The sequence below is a fragment of the Psittacula echo genome, assembly GCF_963264785.1.
Source record: "Psittacula echo genome assembly, chromosome: 5".
Classification (NCBI taxonomy): Eukaryota; Metazoa; Chordata; class Aves; order Psittaciformes; family Psittacidae; genus Psittacula; species Psittacula echo.
This window is the reverse complement of record NC_137739.1, coordinates 7346432-7363532: the sequence shown is the minus strand read 5'-3', so window position 1 is coordinate 7363532 and position 17101 is coordinate 7346432.

Genomic DNA, 17101 nt, shown 5'->3' with positions numbered 1-17101 from the left:
CTTGACATTTACAAATACTGTTTCTTGCTGTCTAATGTGTTATCTTGAATACAAAATCAGTGATATCTCACAGTATTAATGCTATATGGACACTGGAGTGCTTGTGAATGATTAAACTACACTTGATTTAGTGCTGGATGTATGAGGGACCCACTGGTTGAAATAGATTTTAGGTTTCCTTTCTGCATTTTCTGCAGAGCTCCTGAGTCTATTCCAGCTTGCACTGGCACAGCCTGGCTGTTGCTTCTTACGCTTGTAGTTTTAGAGACTCTTGCCAGAGTTTAATTACCCAGGCAATTTATTTGAGAGAAAAATGAAGTTTTGGGTTGACTGAAAACTTGTTTGAAACAAACTCAGCCTTCTCCCTGTGCCTGAGAACGGAGTGCTTTAGTGCTTTTGATGTGTTTTTAAGAGAAACATTTTTGTTTCCTGTTTTGAAATCATGCTTCCTTTCAGAAAGTTAAGGCAATGCACTCTTGTGACAATGTAAAACCTGCCCAGATGCAAAGATCTATTTTACTATAAATTGCACAACTAACTAAAATGAAGTTGTCTGGTTTTTCTGTTTCATTGGCTGTTTTCGTGATCTCTTTTGCTGTTCAGTTTTTGACCATCCAAGCAGCCCCACTGTGAGAGTGCAGAACACAGTAAACCCCTGATCCCACAGAAAGTTACGCACAAACTTAGGGTTTATTATGTCTGCACCGGCTCCCAAAGAGCCCACAGGAGCCTGCTTTTCCTTTCTGTACAGAGTAAGGCACAGGGTAGGAAGGCAGCAGAGCCTGGTCCCATACTAGGAGGCTGGGTTGTGGCCAGGACACACCCCCACTGTGCAGGTTTAGAAGCCTTCTCAGCTCTGTCATTTTAGACAAAGCCAGTGGAAGCTGCTTTGTAATACCCAGTGGGAAAACTCATATAATTAAGCACATCTCTATGTCTCTCCAGTTCCTGAATCTGCTTTTTAAAATCTCCTATTCATTATCATTGTATCAGTTTAATTACAGATTTTTAGCAGAGGCTGACATGCAACAGGAGGTCTAATTGTGTGTTTGGTTTCCGGGATTGCTCATTCCCAGCAGGTGACTCCAGGCACATATGGTGGAATTAGCTATTTGCTCACACTGCTGACCTTCTCCGCGTGCACAGCCTCAGTGACTGAGCTGCTGCGCTCCCACACTTTCAGAAGGGTGAGTGTGAAGTGATGAAAAAGGAGACTTGGGCACTCAGATGAAGATCACTGAGACAGCTTGCTGTAAGCTGTGCCTCAGGTGATGTAAAAAAATGACTAATGCTGCAAGCTTCAGAATACAAATTCCTGTGGTAGCAAAATACTTTCTGACAACAGGGCAGAAGGATATTGGTTCTGAGCGTGGCTTGGATTTTGCAATGTTGTTCCTTAAGCATGTTTAAGTTCTTGTTAAAGTCAGAACTTTGTGGAATATTTCTGTTTATTGTTTGTATCTTGCTAGTTGCTATGAACTCTCTTTGTAGTCCAGGTTCTATTTTGCTGGTGGTGTTTGAACACAGAGAAAAATGAGAATGCTTTGTATTTGAGGAATGTATTAGGAGTGTACTTAGCTCTACATATCTCTGCCCTGGAACTTGCATGAAGTAAACTTTTATGGGAAAACAAATTTCTGAATATTAGAAAACCAATATTTGAGAAGGAGTGTGCATGAATGGCATTTTTTTATTTAACTGAGGAGGTCCAACTCCCCTTTGTAATTCTTTTCCCCAGGAGGAGCTTACAGAAACTGTATTACAGGGGTTCAAGAAACCCAGACTTAGATGCTGAGACTTCAGTGATGGTTCTTGGTGTGCTGGAGAGGCAGGTCATAAACTATGGTCATTCTTGTGGACATACAAAGTTAAAGCAATTACCATGCTGGGAACTGGGAAGGAGTTTTACTTATGTATTCCCCAAGTATCGTTAGGTGCTGCGGATCCTCCTGCTGCCCACCCCCCTGTTTCTCTAACCCTGCAATCCCAATGAAATTAGGGAAAAAACACTGGGTAGATGGTTCAGTTTTCTATGGCTGTGGGTGAATAGTATGAGTGGATCTCAGTCTATGGGCCACCAGGACTCTGTTTCTATTTCCAATTGCATCTGTACCTCTGTAGCAGTAAAAACCAAGGTGAGAGGCAGATCTCCTCCATGCTGTGCTCTGCGTAGCAATGTGCCCCAAAACCTGCCCAGAAACTTCCAGCAGTGAAAAATGCTATTATTACATTGCTTGGTTTTACAAAATACTGCCCGGAGTGACACTCCTCAGACAATTAAAAGAGCTGGCTTTGATCTATAAAGCTTTTCCTGTTTAGGATCGTGGATGCCTCAGTGCTGACATGTCTCGAGTTGACAATCGCGTCATTGACTGTTTGGGAAGCTTTGGCCCTGGGCACACAAAGATGCAGCACTTTTTTTTTTCATGTCTACCTCTCCTCACATCCATCTTAATAGAGATGTTATTTCTAGCCCTCGTTGTTTTGTTTCTCCTTTCAGCAAATAACGTAAGAGAAAGAAAGGTCTGTGACAATCTGGGGAGGCTTTATAGAAAAAGGTTTTGATGGCTGCTACTTCTTCTATGGGCATTTGGAAAAATCCTTGAAATGATGTTCGGTGGCTTGGTGAAAGGAATTATTACTATGGTAACAGCTGCTGACATGGTACAGGAAAGTTTATCTCTACTTTTCCCTTTTTTGTTTTTATGCTGACATGAAATCATGTGGCCTTATTGCAGAGATGGTGGCATCAGCATGTCAGTAATATTTGTTATGCAGTGTAAAAAAAGAGAAAGGAACAAGCATATAAAAATCTACATATTCAGAATCTAAGCACTGCAGCAGAAATAAACACCAGCTTACTGAAATAAATTAAGAAACTAGGAAGGAAAAAATCTATGCACAACAACTGGAGGAATCTTATTTCAAACGCTAGTCATTTCAAAAATCAAAATAATATTCCTTATTGGATTCATATCATAATTCTACAGTTATAGCTGCTATTGAGTTACAAAAAAATTGCCTTTACAGTAGAAATTTCATATTTCTGCCAGCATGTCCTAATCTGCTGTATTGTAGCTGGGTAAGTTGTCAAGGAGGAGGAGGTAATTGCTCTGTCTGCCCACTCTGGGGTTGGTTTGGCTCAAAGTGTCATATCCATTTTGATGGAATAAATGGCCCTAAATTATCAAAAGTGTGAATGTCTGCATGACCACACAAAACAGAGAGAAAGTCAGCCCTGGGCCTCTGAGTGTGGAAGTCTTAGTTCATTTATCACAGTGGACACTAAAGGACATAGAACTACAGAATAGTTAAGTTTGGAAAGGACCTTAAGATCATCTAAGTGTGGAAATTAAAAATTAAAGTTAATAAAAGTTTATTGCAGCCTTTCTTAAGGGAGGAGAAAGAGTTTTCTTGTTCAGTTCTAGGGCATAAATGATCAGGACAGTGAAGAGTCGCTAGAGATTGATAGTATAGGTCGACACAAAGAAGTAAATGGGCAGGAAATACGGGTTGTTTTGATAGTGTCTTCAGAATCCAGCTGTATTGTCCATCATGGATAGATACTCCAGCAGCTCATCTTTTTTTAGGGTTGAAAGGATCCTTACCAGGTCAGTAGTTCATTTATTTGCTGTGAGGCAGAATTTGTGCTTGTGTACATCCTATGGAGTCAGGAGAAATTTAGGACCAGTTCAGTTATCAAAGTAGTTCGAGAAATATAGAGCTGGTTTCCCATATGAGGTTGGGGAAGCTTTGTAATAAAAGAAATAACTTTTCTGGGTACATTGCAAGCTCTGCACAGTGGTTTGCTCCACTCGTTCTGAAACAAAAGTCAAACCCAAGTCAAGGGCAGGAGCTCTTTTTAGCACAGTGATTGCTGATGCTTATGCTCATGACCAAAAGAAGGTGACAGTCTCTTAGGTTTTCCCTAGAACACTTGAATAATTCTATATTAATTATGTTGCAGGAAAGCCTGGAAACAAGCCCTTGTGTCTGAACAAGGTGAAACATCACAGACTCGGGTTTAAAACCCAAAGGGACCAGTCCAAATGTTGCACGTGATACCAACCCAGGAACCGTTATGTGGGTATTACTAGTCTTGGATTACTCCAGAGTTTGGGCCCAGATGAGACACTTGCCTCCAGGCTGTGTATCACTTGCACTGCTGCTGTATGTGTGTAAAGCCTGCCATGTGTAGCAGGATATATCGTGACATACAGTTCAACTTCTTTCCTTATATTTTAATGGTGTTTTTGGATTAGGTCAATGAAGGAAACAAAGATGTTACTTGAAGACACAATAATCTCATGAGAATTGCGGGCGGCTGTAACTCTGTGGTCAGTGTGAGCACAGTCTTACTGCTTAACCATGGACTTAGGGGAGCATCCTGCAAAAACATATGGTTTAAGGATGTAAACCCACGTTTGAAATGTAGATTTTTCAAGGCAGTTGGAAGAGAGACAAATTGGAGTCAGCTGCATGGAGTGGTCTCATGAAATTGTGAGCAGGTTGATGTACAACTTCATATCATGTATCATGTGAAGCTTCTGCTTTTGCCTTGGCCTCAGTGCTAAAAAGCTATTGAGGTGTTCTATCATTTAACTCCTCTATGATATTCCAGCCAGATTTACTTTGTATGCAAGTATCAAGCAGTTAGAGGGTTTGATATCAAGGAATAACTTCTGCTCTGTCTTTTTCAAAAACCAGCATTTACTGGTTAAGCCTTTGGTGATGGTTCAGGCTTTGTTCTAAGCCTTAGAAATATTTGATTTGAAATGACACCTAGCAAACTTTGGGATATTGCCATCAGTTTCATTCCACTATTTGGGATCTTAGTCCTTCTGCAGCAGCACAGTATTTCAGGTAGTTTTGGTTTGTGTAGCAATGGCTGATTGGAGCTGTCTGGCTACTGCTGATTTAAGAAATGGATTGAGGAATGTTGTGCATGGAAAATGAAAAGCTACAAGTGGATCAGACTGTGGGAGGAAAAGTGGGTTTGCGTTTGCAAACACCCACTCAGCCCTGAAGCACTGGCACCAAGGATGTTTTTTGACAAATCCTGATTCTTATCCGGTATAAATCAGAGCAATTAGCAGCAACTCCACTGAAGTGAATGGGATTATCCATGTTAACAGAGATGAGATCACATTTATACTTCTGGAGAACCACTTTTAGCAGGGAGTGGATCCTGAGCAAAGCTGAAAGACTGGAGTTTGAATGTATTTTTAATTTAATTTTTTGTACTATCCTTCCCATCACTCCTGCCTCTTTAAATCTCAAATAAAATATCACATGGAGAGCTTTCATAAATAATTTACTTTCTGCCTGACACCAGTAAGGGAGGTATAAAGCTTCCTGTGTGTACATGCTGCTTCTAGAGCTCAGCGGTAACCAGATCTGAATTTAAAACAAAAAATCTGAAGACTTCTCTTTTTCTATGAGGATGGAAGAGGCTCAGAGGCTCTGAAAGAGTCAATTCAGACCCCTCCACATCAAACACGCCCTGTGGTGTTTGAAAAGGCTCTGTTCATTCATCCTGACTCCCCCCCCAAAGGGAAGAGGGATGACGTGGGGAGAACTGCCCTTGTGGTTAAGGAACTGGGTGGAACCCAGGGGATTTTGGCTCCAGTCTCTGCCCTGCTCTAGGTGATGCTGGCTGGGTACAATGCAGTCCTATGCTGAGATTTCCAGGCTACCTCCAAACGAGCCAGGAAGCAGAATAGTTGCATTAATACCTGATGTCCAGGCAAAGATACCTGCTGTCCATAGGGGTTAGCTAACACAATAGGTGTGTCTTGTTTTCCCAAATGACCTTGCAAAACTGCTTAAAGTCCATCTTTAAAAGGGAGAGTAACTGTTGAGCAAGCTGTTTGGAGCTCGTTTTCCAAATGTCCTGCATGACCTAGGGCAAATCACTTAGGCAGAAATTTAGTGAAGTATTAAAGCATTTCAGTCCTATTGAGGGCTTATCTCCAGTTCATTTCAGTGGGATTTAGGCTTCCACTTTCTACTTAAGTACCTAAATCTCTTTGTGATCCACACAAATCTTAAAGTTTCTCTTTGAAAAAAGGGGATCATAAAATGTCTCACAGGGATGTTTTGAGGAGAAATTAAAGATTGTGAAACAAAATAAAATGAGGCTATGTAGATGTGATATACAGGATGATCATGCATTCACTAAATCAAAGTCCAGATTACATGCTTGGCATGAGTGCTGTACAAGTGTTTCCAAGCTGGCAAGAGCATTCAGTCTCCATATTGCACAAAGATCATTCTATAATTTACAGCAAACCTCTGGAAAATATTTCTTTCACTTAAAACAAAAATACAAAAGAAAAAACTCTGCCCATGGCAAGGCATCTGTAACACGCTTAGCAAGCAGCATGAGCTCTGTATAATTCATCAAAAAGGCCACACACATAATGAGACAAGATTTATCTCTGTAGCTAAATACTTCTTCCCAATGCTGCTTCAAAACAAAAAGTACCAAGATGATGGGCATGGGGAAGACTTGTTCCAGGGCCTGGTGTGTCCCAGAAATGAGCAGTGCACAGAGCTGCACCCCTGTCCAGGGGCAATTAGTTGCCCCACTCCAGGGGTGCTCCAGCCCGAAGCACCAAACCATAAGCCTCTGCTGCCCAGATCTGGCATAGAATTTGGGCTAAAATGTCCAATCCAAGACTAAACAAGCTTCAAAAAGCTGTCAGAGCTGCCTTGGTAGCTCGGCTGCTGCCCTCTGCCATTGTCATGCCTTCAGCTGGGGCTGGGTTGGGAGAGTTTTCTGACTGTGGACAGACCCAGAAAATGCTGGAAAAGAGGGAGAGCTGGGGTTTCGGCTTCTTTCGTTTCTAGATGACATTGTGAGCAGGGCTGAGCTGAGCCTGCCTGTGGCCCTGGGGAAAGAAAAGGTCTGTGGGAAATGGCTGTTTCGCCTGGCACCATTTCCAGTGGGAATCAGTGAGGATTTCAAAGATATTCCCCCTGATGTGCTAAAGCTTGGCTTAAAAAACACAGAGATGAAAGGGCAGCCTCCTCTGGCGTGCGATGAGATGTGACAGGGTGAGCGGCTGCTGTTGCAATGAGCTGTAATGAGCTCCTGTACAGGGAGTCACAAGTGCTAAAAAGTCAAATGAATAGAAATAGCAGTGTGCAGAGTGATTTCAGGGCTGCCTGTGCATGTGGTGCATCCAGTCCTGCTCCTTTCCATGGCTGTGTAATTCCCTGGGGCTTAGAGGGGACTGCTGTGGTGTCTGAAGTGAGAAAGAGAGTTGCTGCACCATATAGGTTTGCTCTGCGTGCTGGCCACCTCCCCAGCTCACTGTTTTGTCCTTCTTTGTCTTTAAATGTGACCTGCAGAGACTTTGATACTAAAACAGAAGAGGAGAGTTAGGTGACCGTGCTGTACTGAAGAGCTGTGAGGTTATTTCCTAGTCTTACATCAGTCTTTTCCAGTCTGCTGTAGACATAGCTGAAGCTGTAATGCAGAGATAGGGGATTTTCCATCATGTTGAATGAATCTGCAAACTTTCAGAAGCACAATCTCTTCGTTCAGTTTGGGGTCTGCGTTCTCCCACGTGTATTGTGGCAAACTTGTAGGTATCATGTGAGTGTTTACACCAATGAATCCATGGTTTCCTTCTCTCTTTTCTCCTGTTTAGTGCCAAGAATCTGCCAGAAATTAGTAAGGAAAATTAGGAAATTATGCACCCATCCCTCTGGCTGTGGGATGCGAAGTCAAATGGAAGAGGGCATTGATGGAGGAAACGCAACAGTGAAGAGGGACAGGATGGAAGTGCTTCCTCCTGCTCTACCTTGCCTGCATACGCTCTGCATTTAATTTCCTACTGAAGAGTGAGAGAAGCAACGTTTGAGAGGTGTATGAAGGATTTGCTAATAGCTATAACCAAGGGTCTTCATTCCCTCTTCCCTCCTTCAGAGTACGCCCTATGTTCTCAATAACGCACTGAGTGATGTGTACTTCTGTCTTGTGAATGATGAATGCTGCACAGTGACTAGAAACAGTACTACCTACATCCATTTCCTAAATGGAGTAAGCAACGAAGCCAACTCTGCACACAGAGGAGATGTAGGAGTTATTGTGGCAATAACCTGTTGAGTCACTGTTTTTTATTGTACAATTATGTGTGTTCAGATCTGATGCCTAAATAATGTGCAGTGCTGAAACACTGCAGAAAAGGAAATGAATGCAGAAAGCATTGCTCCACACAGCAGAATGTCCCTGCTGAATAAAAGCTATAGCTATTTCCCTTAAGCTCTAGTTAACAAGGTTCTAAAAATGATGGGTGAACTCCTTCAGGGCTGGTGTCTGAGTGCAGTTCAAAAGAGTAGCCTGAAGTTCAGGCACTTCTCTGAAACTTCTCTCATCCATTTGAATGTCACAGGTCTTCAAACCTGGGCTGGAACCCCTGTGAGGAAACACTTCTCAGCAGCACTTCCACTTCTCAGGTTCCCACTGGAGAATAGAGCTGCAATGGCACACAGAACTCACACCATTTCAAGCTTGAAAATAAAAGTTGGTGGTGTACTGGAAATAGGCAGAGATTTAGACTGAAGGAGCTTCTTTCTGACCGGTTTCAAACAATGGAAAATCTCGTCTTTGTTTAATGTATGGAGTGTGGGAAACTTCTAGATAACAAATAGGGGAGGGCTTTGCAACCTGTCCCTGTTAAATTGGAGTTCATCTTGACTGTGAAATGTCCTGTCTAGTGTAAGACGAGGTGACATAGACCAGCCCATGCCATCCTCTTAACACAAGGGCAAAACACACTCCTATGTTTTAACTGCTGGGATTACTCTTGTAGTTCAAATAGCACAGGCAGATCCTTTTAGACATAGAGCCCAGGGCTCAGTCCCTTCAAATGGACTGAGAAACAGGCAAGTCTCTCTTCCAGGACAGCAATCTGTAGCCAGCTTCCATCAGCATCATTTGCATGTGGCGCATGTATCCCTGCATGAAGTGACCTGGCCACAAACTGATCTACGTTGTGGTGCTCTGTAAGGCAGCACCCTTAGGAGGGACAGCAAGTTTCCATAACAGATACAATTTCAGCAGGAACCTTCTGTTCCTAAGAGAATACTTTTGTGTGTGTGTGAGAGAGAAAGCAAGCCACACAGAGCCTAGCAACTCTGGATTTCTGGATTGCATCCCTTAGCACAAGAGCTGGAAGCATGTCAGTCTTTCAGAATATGTACATATTTTTTTCAGATTGGACTCTAGGCATGTTAGTAGAAACCTGGTACAAATGGGAGATGTTTCCAATCAATAGTCAACATGCTGCTCATGTCTTGCCCCTGTGGGGGCTGCAGGCTGCAGTTCCTGGCTCAGTTGAGACTACAGACAAAGTAGCCAGGGGCTAGGAAGCACTGCTTCTTTTTGACACGTGCCTCACAAGGTGATGTGGTTCCTCTCTGTGGCTCAGCACCAGCCCAGAAGCTTGCTGTTCAGAATACCAGTTTTATCCTCTCTGCTGTCCCTGTTTTGACTTGCTGACTGACCACCAGCCTCCTGTCATTTGAGTTCTGAAAATCTAGTTTTGTTTGAACGACACAAGAAAGATGTTTTAGAAATTATGTTACTACGGTGATGTGTTGAATCTGTGAACATTGTCTGGTTTGGGCTATGAAAGGAAGTAGATATGAAGGAGCGAGGAAGTGTTGGAAATATCATAAGTCATTAGGAAAACAATTGTACATTTATCTTTAATTACTTTATAACTAAGCGTTATGTTAGAAACCTAATCAAGGAATGATTTGTACGATGACTGAAAATATCCAAGAATAAAGTTAGAACGGAAAACTTTGTTCGAAACCTGGCTGGAACTATCGTTCTGGCCAGTTGCACTTAAGAAACTAGTTAACAATAGTTCCGCAGTTTGGACCAAGGTTAAGTCATCAGAGTGCAGGTGCAAGTGTGAAGATCATTATAATACAAAGCGGGAATAGATCATAAATCTGTATAGGCGTATTGCATCAGCCGACTTGTAGTGTATAAATTGCGAATGCGATGTGACGGGGTTAGAACCAGATTTGGGTGAGTACCCCTGGTTCTCGGCGCCTTAATAAAGCACCTCATATAACCATTCCGGTGGTTATGTGTTTGTCTTGACGCTAACAGAAGAAGTATATAGAAATCCTGATGTGGGTTTAAACAACAGTGACTAAGGATTGTGCACCCAGTAGTTTCCTGTGCAGTGAGGTAGGTTTTGAAGTGAACTGCTTTACTTAGCTGCCGTTTGCTTCTGCAGTGTCTGGATCTGTCGTATCTCTCCTACAGGTTTCTGAGGCAGTAGCATAGCTGAGTTAGCCAGGAACAAGAGACAGAGAGACCTAAGGTAACTACTTTTAATGGAGGCTTTGCACAGAGTATTTAGAAAGCTGGAAATTCATATTTTTGCTTAAAGGTCCTTATAATTTACAGTATGGCAGAAAAATTTCTGTGTTCCATTGAATGTTAGAACAGAGACCGGGAGAGTTCATCTGTGGTGCTTATGGAGTAGTCAGAGGTAGGTGGAACATGCACTTTATCATATGCTTAAAAATGTTTGGATGCACATGTCTTTACTGTACATCTGTAGAGCTTTGTGATCTGAGAGCATCTGTGCTGCTTGTTCTGAACTACTGGCAAACCTGCAGTGTTATAAAAGTCCAAAGAACTGTAGAGACACATTAAAGAGAAGTGAAATTGTGGCAGTGATGCAGTCGTGGGTTACTCGCTGCATAAAAGCCATCTTGATAAGTGAGAACTTAGAAAGACAACTTTCAAAAGCAGAGGTAGGATTGTTGCTAGCAGGACCCCTCCTGCTTCTTTGGCTTTCAGTAGTACCCATGGCCTTGCTTGCTCTCTGGGCTTCTGAAAATGCCCTGGCACTCTTGGCACAGTTTTGCTAGAAAACGCTATATTATGCGCATTTTCCTCTTAGGCCACCTAAGCTAAAGCCACTTACCTGTTTTCTTGTCAGACTGTCTTTGTGGCAGTTGTCTTTCAGGCTGAGACAGTGAACCTGACATTGAATGCTATATTAAGTTATTTGAGAGAGGAGAACAGTGTAAACTATAGTTACCAGCGCTTTAGCTTTCAGAGCATTTTGTGTGTTTGCAGGCAAACTGACTGAGGGGTTGGAATGTGAGGACCCTTGTTTTCCTCCCTTCCCTCATGGCATCTCTGACGCCTCCAAAGCACCAAAGCTCATCCCCCTCAAATCCACAGAGGGAAGCCGAGGCGTAGTTTCAGTGCAGCTTACTGGATCCTTGATGCACTCTTGAAGGCTTTTTGATTGCAATGTTATTTCCTCTTGGAGCCAGTGTGATTCCCTCTGTGCCACAATAAAACCACTTAACAATCTTTCTTCCCTTTCAGGAGAAAGGAAGCAATTTTAAAAAATATATAGCTACATATATCTCCCACATTTCTAGGCTAAAAAATATATCACATTTAAAATGTTGTGGCTGTGGCTCTGCAGGCTCCCCCACATCCAAACAATGCAATGTCATGCTCCAAAACTTCATGACTTGTGAGAGTGCTGAGCTGGTAATATATACATTGCATTTTTTGGATGTTACAGTGCTGCATATCATTAGAAAGAGAAAATACTTCTTTGTCCTCTGATCTTGAGCCCTGATTAGTAGCCGTGTCCAACCTGAATTAGGAGTATTTTAAATTGCAGCACTCACCCATATTAGATTGTTTCAGAATGCTTTCATGGCTCCATGTGAGTAATTTGACAGATGGTACCAAGGCACTTGGTTGTAATGCGAAAGGAATATAAAAAATTGCCTTGCTTAAAATAAGAAAGTAAATTCTCAAAAAAATCTATACCAGTTTCAAAAGTGTGGCATGTGCAGTATAAAGAAGTGAACGTGAATCCTTAATGCCAGAGCCTGCCTTGAAACCCCAAGTAAACTCTCATGCAAGTAGCAATGCTGTCCCACATACACAATGATAAAACATTTGCATTCCACGGTTCTGTATCTGTCTTGAAGATAGATACGTGTATGTAGGTACAGGCTGTGTTCACAGAGTGTGTGAGTTAGGGAAACATATCCAGCTGCTGTGAAATCATGCTAACTTTGCGGCATAAATTATGTGGAAATTTTCCAGATTTGTATTTAAAAATGGCATTCTTGGGAGCTTTGGAACTAAACAAGCCCCATCTGCTTTAAAAATTATGCAGCACCATGAACGTGCCACAGTAAACATAAAAATTTGGGATGTTGTGTAAGAAACAGCAATTCCTTGGCTGGCGGGAAGATTGCCAAAGAACGATTTTTTGTATGTCTCTTCTTGAAGCTCTTGGTTAAATGCATGCATTGCCTAAAACTACTAAGTTTTTAGTGCTAAGCATGAACTATTTTCAAGTCTGATTTTCAGATGGAAGTCTTATGACTGAACCATTTTAGTTTGTAGGTCCTGCTCAGCTAGGAGAGTGCTCACTCTGGCACCAGCCAACCTCTGGCCAGCCAACCCATGTCTGCTACATAACACCTGTCTTTGAAACAAAGATGCTTTGACTATAGATACTGCTAAACTTGGTTGTTGTTGATGCTGCTGAATAGGAATATCCAATGACAGCTAAATTTTCCATAGCTTTTGCATCAACTAACTGTTCCACTTGTGAGCATGAGGAGGAGAAGGTCATAGGGAGCAATCAGCACAGACTGATCAAGAGTAAACAAGCCTGACCAACCTCAGTGCCTTCAATGATAGAACAATAGGATTTGTGGATGAGGGAAGAACCTCCCTGTCATTTACCCATTCTTCACTGTCATTCTTTACTGTGAAAGTGATGAGGGGCTGCACAGGTTGTCCAAGGAAACTGTGAATGCTCCATCTCTGGTAGTGTTTAAGGCCAGGCTGAACAGGGCCCTGAGCAACCTGGTCTGGTGTGAGGTGTCTGTCCATGGCAGGGTGGTTGGAACCAGATGATCTTAAAATCCTTTCCAACCCTAATTATGAGTCTATGACTTACTTTGAATTTAGCAAGTCTTTCAACAGTCTCCTAGATACTCCTCTGTCTAGTGTGAGACATTACATTCTGGATGGACAGATGACTCAATGGATAAAAAACAGTTGGATGATTGGGCTCATTGATCCTGATCACACTCAAAGTGCACGTGTAACATGTGCAGTACTCCAAGGTCTGTTCTGTGGCCTGTTCTGTTTATGACCTTTACGAGTGACCTGAAGGAGATGATGGAGCATGCTTTTGTCAAGTTTTCAGGTGACATTTTGGGGTTGAACATTTTCAAGACTTGTGGGTTGTGTAAACCAGAGCTGACCACAGCGGAGTCAGACCAACACATGTCAGCATAGGATTTGGTATTTTGAGTCTCCCAGAGAGTCTCAGATATAACAGAAGAGAGGTGCAGCTCTATAAAATGACAAACCTGCTGTACATTTGCTGATTGAGTCTGACAGGGCTGCTCAGCTCTGTTTTCTTTCAAGTTTCTCTGCTGGCTCAAACGCTGCAACGTGTTACTGTAATGAACAACAGAATAGTGGCTGGGGTTTGCAGAGGGACTTCTGTATGTTCATGCTCCCAGGAGATACTATATTGCCCGAATTACTCATTGTGAAGTTGCTGTTCTGAGGAGAGAGGGAAGAGAACAGAAAGGTTGGTTCAAAGCTGCTGTAAACAATTACTAGCAAGTAAACCAGTGTGTAAACTGACAGCACATCAGTTAATGCCCTGACTGCCTTTGTGTGAGGCAGCTTACTCAGAAAGCAGTGAGGCCCTGGACATATGCCTTTTTGTAGGTCCAGCTGATCCAGTGGAAGACGGTATTGATCCAGATGCTCCCCAGTGCTTCTTTGCCAGAGGTTGCTGCCCTTTCCTATTTGCTGTCAGAATGGGTTTGCATGAGCACGTACATTTTTGCTCCAGGCAACATCAGTAGGGCTGGTGCGAACTGGCCCCAGCGATTTGGCTGATGTGAATTAGAGAATGCTCCCATAGTTTGCTTGGTGTGGCAGGTCCAGTGCACAGACAGGCACCAGGGCTAGTGAGTGCTCCTGTGGCACAGCTGGAGTGGGAGGAGGCCAGCCCTCCCAGGCTAATGGCACCTTGCACGAAAGAGCATCCACTGAAAAACAAAGTTAGAGGAGCAAAGGAGCTGTGAACTCACACCCTTTCACTGTGCATCAGCTATGTCACTCACTTTAAGAGGGTGATTTGATTGCTGTGGCACTGCCAGTGAATGACCATACCCACCTGAGTTTTCTGAAAACTCCCTGTCATGCTCTACACGGGCCTTGATTACCATTGCCTTTCTCCTTGGCTCTCAGGAGTCTGTTTTACAGATCCACAGATGTTGCCCAGAAAATCCCCAAACCATAGAATTGCCTCATGCTTTTTATGCTTTTTGCTTCACTTTGATATTTCCCTGAAGGATGCTATGCCTGCTTTTGTCTATTTCTGGATGGAAAGTCCCTTTGTAATGACCTGATATTGCTGTTATTTTTTTTCTTTTTAATTTAAAAGCTTGCTTTGGAGTTGTTTCTCCTTCTATGACAGTAAGTCGCAGGAATTATTTTTCTTTTTACATGATTTGCAGATCTGTGGCTTGAAAACCAGCAGAATGCTGGGTGTTAATCTCAACTACCGTACATCCATTGCTTTCCCATTGCCACTGTGACCCTCCCAAAGTAATTGACAATTTATCATCCAGTAGCAACTCAAACTGAGCAGTGTGCAAGGGGTGAATTCCTGCTGGTTTTGCATGGTTATTAAGTGTCCTTGTTGAGTCTTACACCTTGACAAGTTCTTGACCCTGGAGGACAGTTTCAGTTCACCTGTTACCGAACTGGGGCCACCTCTACAATGGGCATGGCAAGTTTTGAGCAGGGTCCGTTTGATCCAAACTAAGCTGTCCGGGGAACGGTAGGATCTGTGGATGATTATTTGTGGCAGACGTTTGCCTGTCCTGTAATGACGTGGGAGAACAGCTCTTTAAATCACAGGACTGACAGCGGCTGCAAACATCTGCGGATATAGGATCTGTAATCTCTCTTCTCAGACCTTGACATTGCTGCTTAATCTCTGCTATTTGTGACTGCAGTTGTTTGGTTTTTATAGGAATTGTGTAAAATCCACTGCAGGAGGGAATCGCTGTGCGTTTCTCATTTGAATGGCAGTGGATATTGCATGTATATGCCTCTGCACACACACGTGCATATATATAAAAACAAAACCACAGGGAGCTTTAGTGCAAACATTACTGCATACTTCTGAAAGCCAAACAGAGGCAGCAGTTAGTACATGAGAGGGAGCTGTTGAGTTTTCAGGTGGTACAATAATGAGAAGTAGAGATGCTTTGGAATCCTTGTCAACCCTGATAGTGACACCCATAAAAGCCCAATATATGCTTCAAGGACAATATACCCGGAGAGATGTAATCGGTCCCTGTTAAAGTGCTCATTGTTTTGGAACTGAGGACTTTCTTCAGTGATCAAAGAGCTACCTTTGATTAATCAGTTTTGAAATGAATGAATTTCTAAGTTCTCATTTTTTGCTTTCCTTAGGGGACATATTTCTAAAGCCTTTTGATCTTTGGTGCTAGGTATTTAGTAAAAGGCTGATATGCTTTTACAAAAAGAACCATGGAAGTCTGGTTGTAAAAGGTGATGTGTATAAAGCCCTGATCAGAAAACATTCAGAATACAGGTTCAGCAGGTCCATTGACTTCAGTGGGTCTATGCACACTCACAGGGTTGCTCTTGTGCTCATTCTTCAGCAGGATCAGTGTCTTTAAAAGGTAGAATCAGGCTGCTGGTCTGTGGAAGAAAAAAAATGGTAATATCTATTGCAAAGGTCAGAAAATATTTATGTGGCATCTTACACTAACAGATTACAGGCAGCACAAATCTTTACAAATAGGCATCCTGCTGGTACCAATTGGAATGTAGGAGGCAGTTAGTGTCTCCTAATTGTGTCACTTGATCCCCAGGGAGGCATTTAATGGATGATATTTGCCTACTGAGAGTCCTGTCTTTTCTTTCTGTACTTCATTAGTAATAGTTCAGGGTCCTCCTATTCATAAAAAATGTATGCGCTGCTTACCTGATTTTTCACATAGTGTTCTATGGAAAAAGATGTTGTACCTACAGAACTAAACAGAATACCTTTAATTACATGATGTCTTCCTGTCTGCAGGCAGGTTTTACCCACTACTTATTACTAAGCCAAAGAGAAGGAGAGAACAAAGCAGAGAAAAGAGAATAAAACCCAAATAAAGTAATGACAATCTGCACATCCACTTGCCTCTCTGAAAGTTTCCCCACTCCGCATCCAAGCTATGTGGCCTGGATCAATGTTATGGTTACTTCAGAATGCAGAAAGCTGTCTATGGGAAGTGGATGCCTCACTCCTTCTGCAGAGGTGGAGTTGTGATCGGAAACAGTTATGTTAGCAAGCATGAATAGTTTTATTCATAAGAGAAATCTTGCCGTTGTATGACAGGGTTAAGCATTACTGTCCTACTGTTGCTAGAGGGAGAAAAAGAAGAAAGAATTCAAAACACCACAAGCAGAGCTACCTGGAATAATTTCAGAGTCAAAACTCAAGCTGTAACAAATCCAAGTCTCTTCTTGGTGCCTCAAGTGGTCTATACTGACCCATCTCTCTTCCCCAGGATCAGGGACTGCCATTCATTTTCTGATACTGTCTTGGCTGATTGCTGTCCTATTTTCTCACAATGTTTTAACTCAGATTTACTTTCTTATAACCTTGATCAACTCCTCAACATATAGATTATTTAGTAACAGAAATACCTTACTTTAATGGTCTAATTAAATACAATAAAACACTTTAACCTGCAAATATAGAGCCTCCCAGGAACTGATCTGTACTGTTGGGGTTCAGTTCAGAAACACAGATCTACCTGCCTTTATGATTGCAGTGTTTCTGCATGGGGCACTCACCTGGGGTGGCAGAGAACATGCCACGCTGCCTTTCATAAACCAGACCTGTTTGTCCCCTGTGATCCACAATAGTGTTGTGAATCCATTGAAAGCGTGAATTGCAAATGAATTCATTGCACATGCAAAAAATCTGGTAGTAGGCTAAGGAAAGTTTCTTGTGTTAGC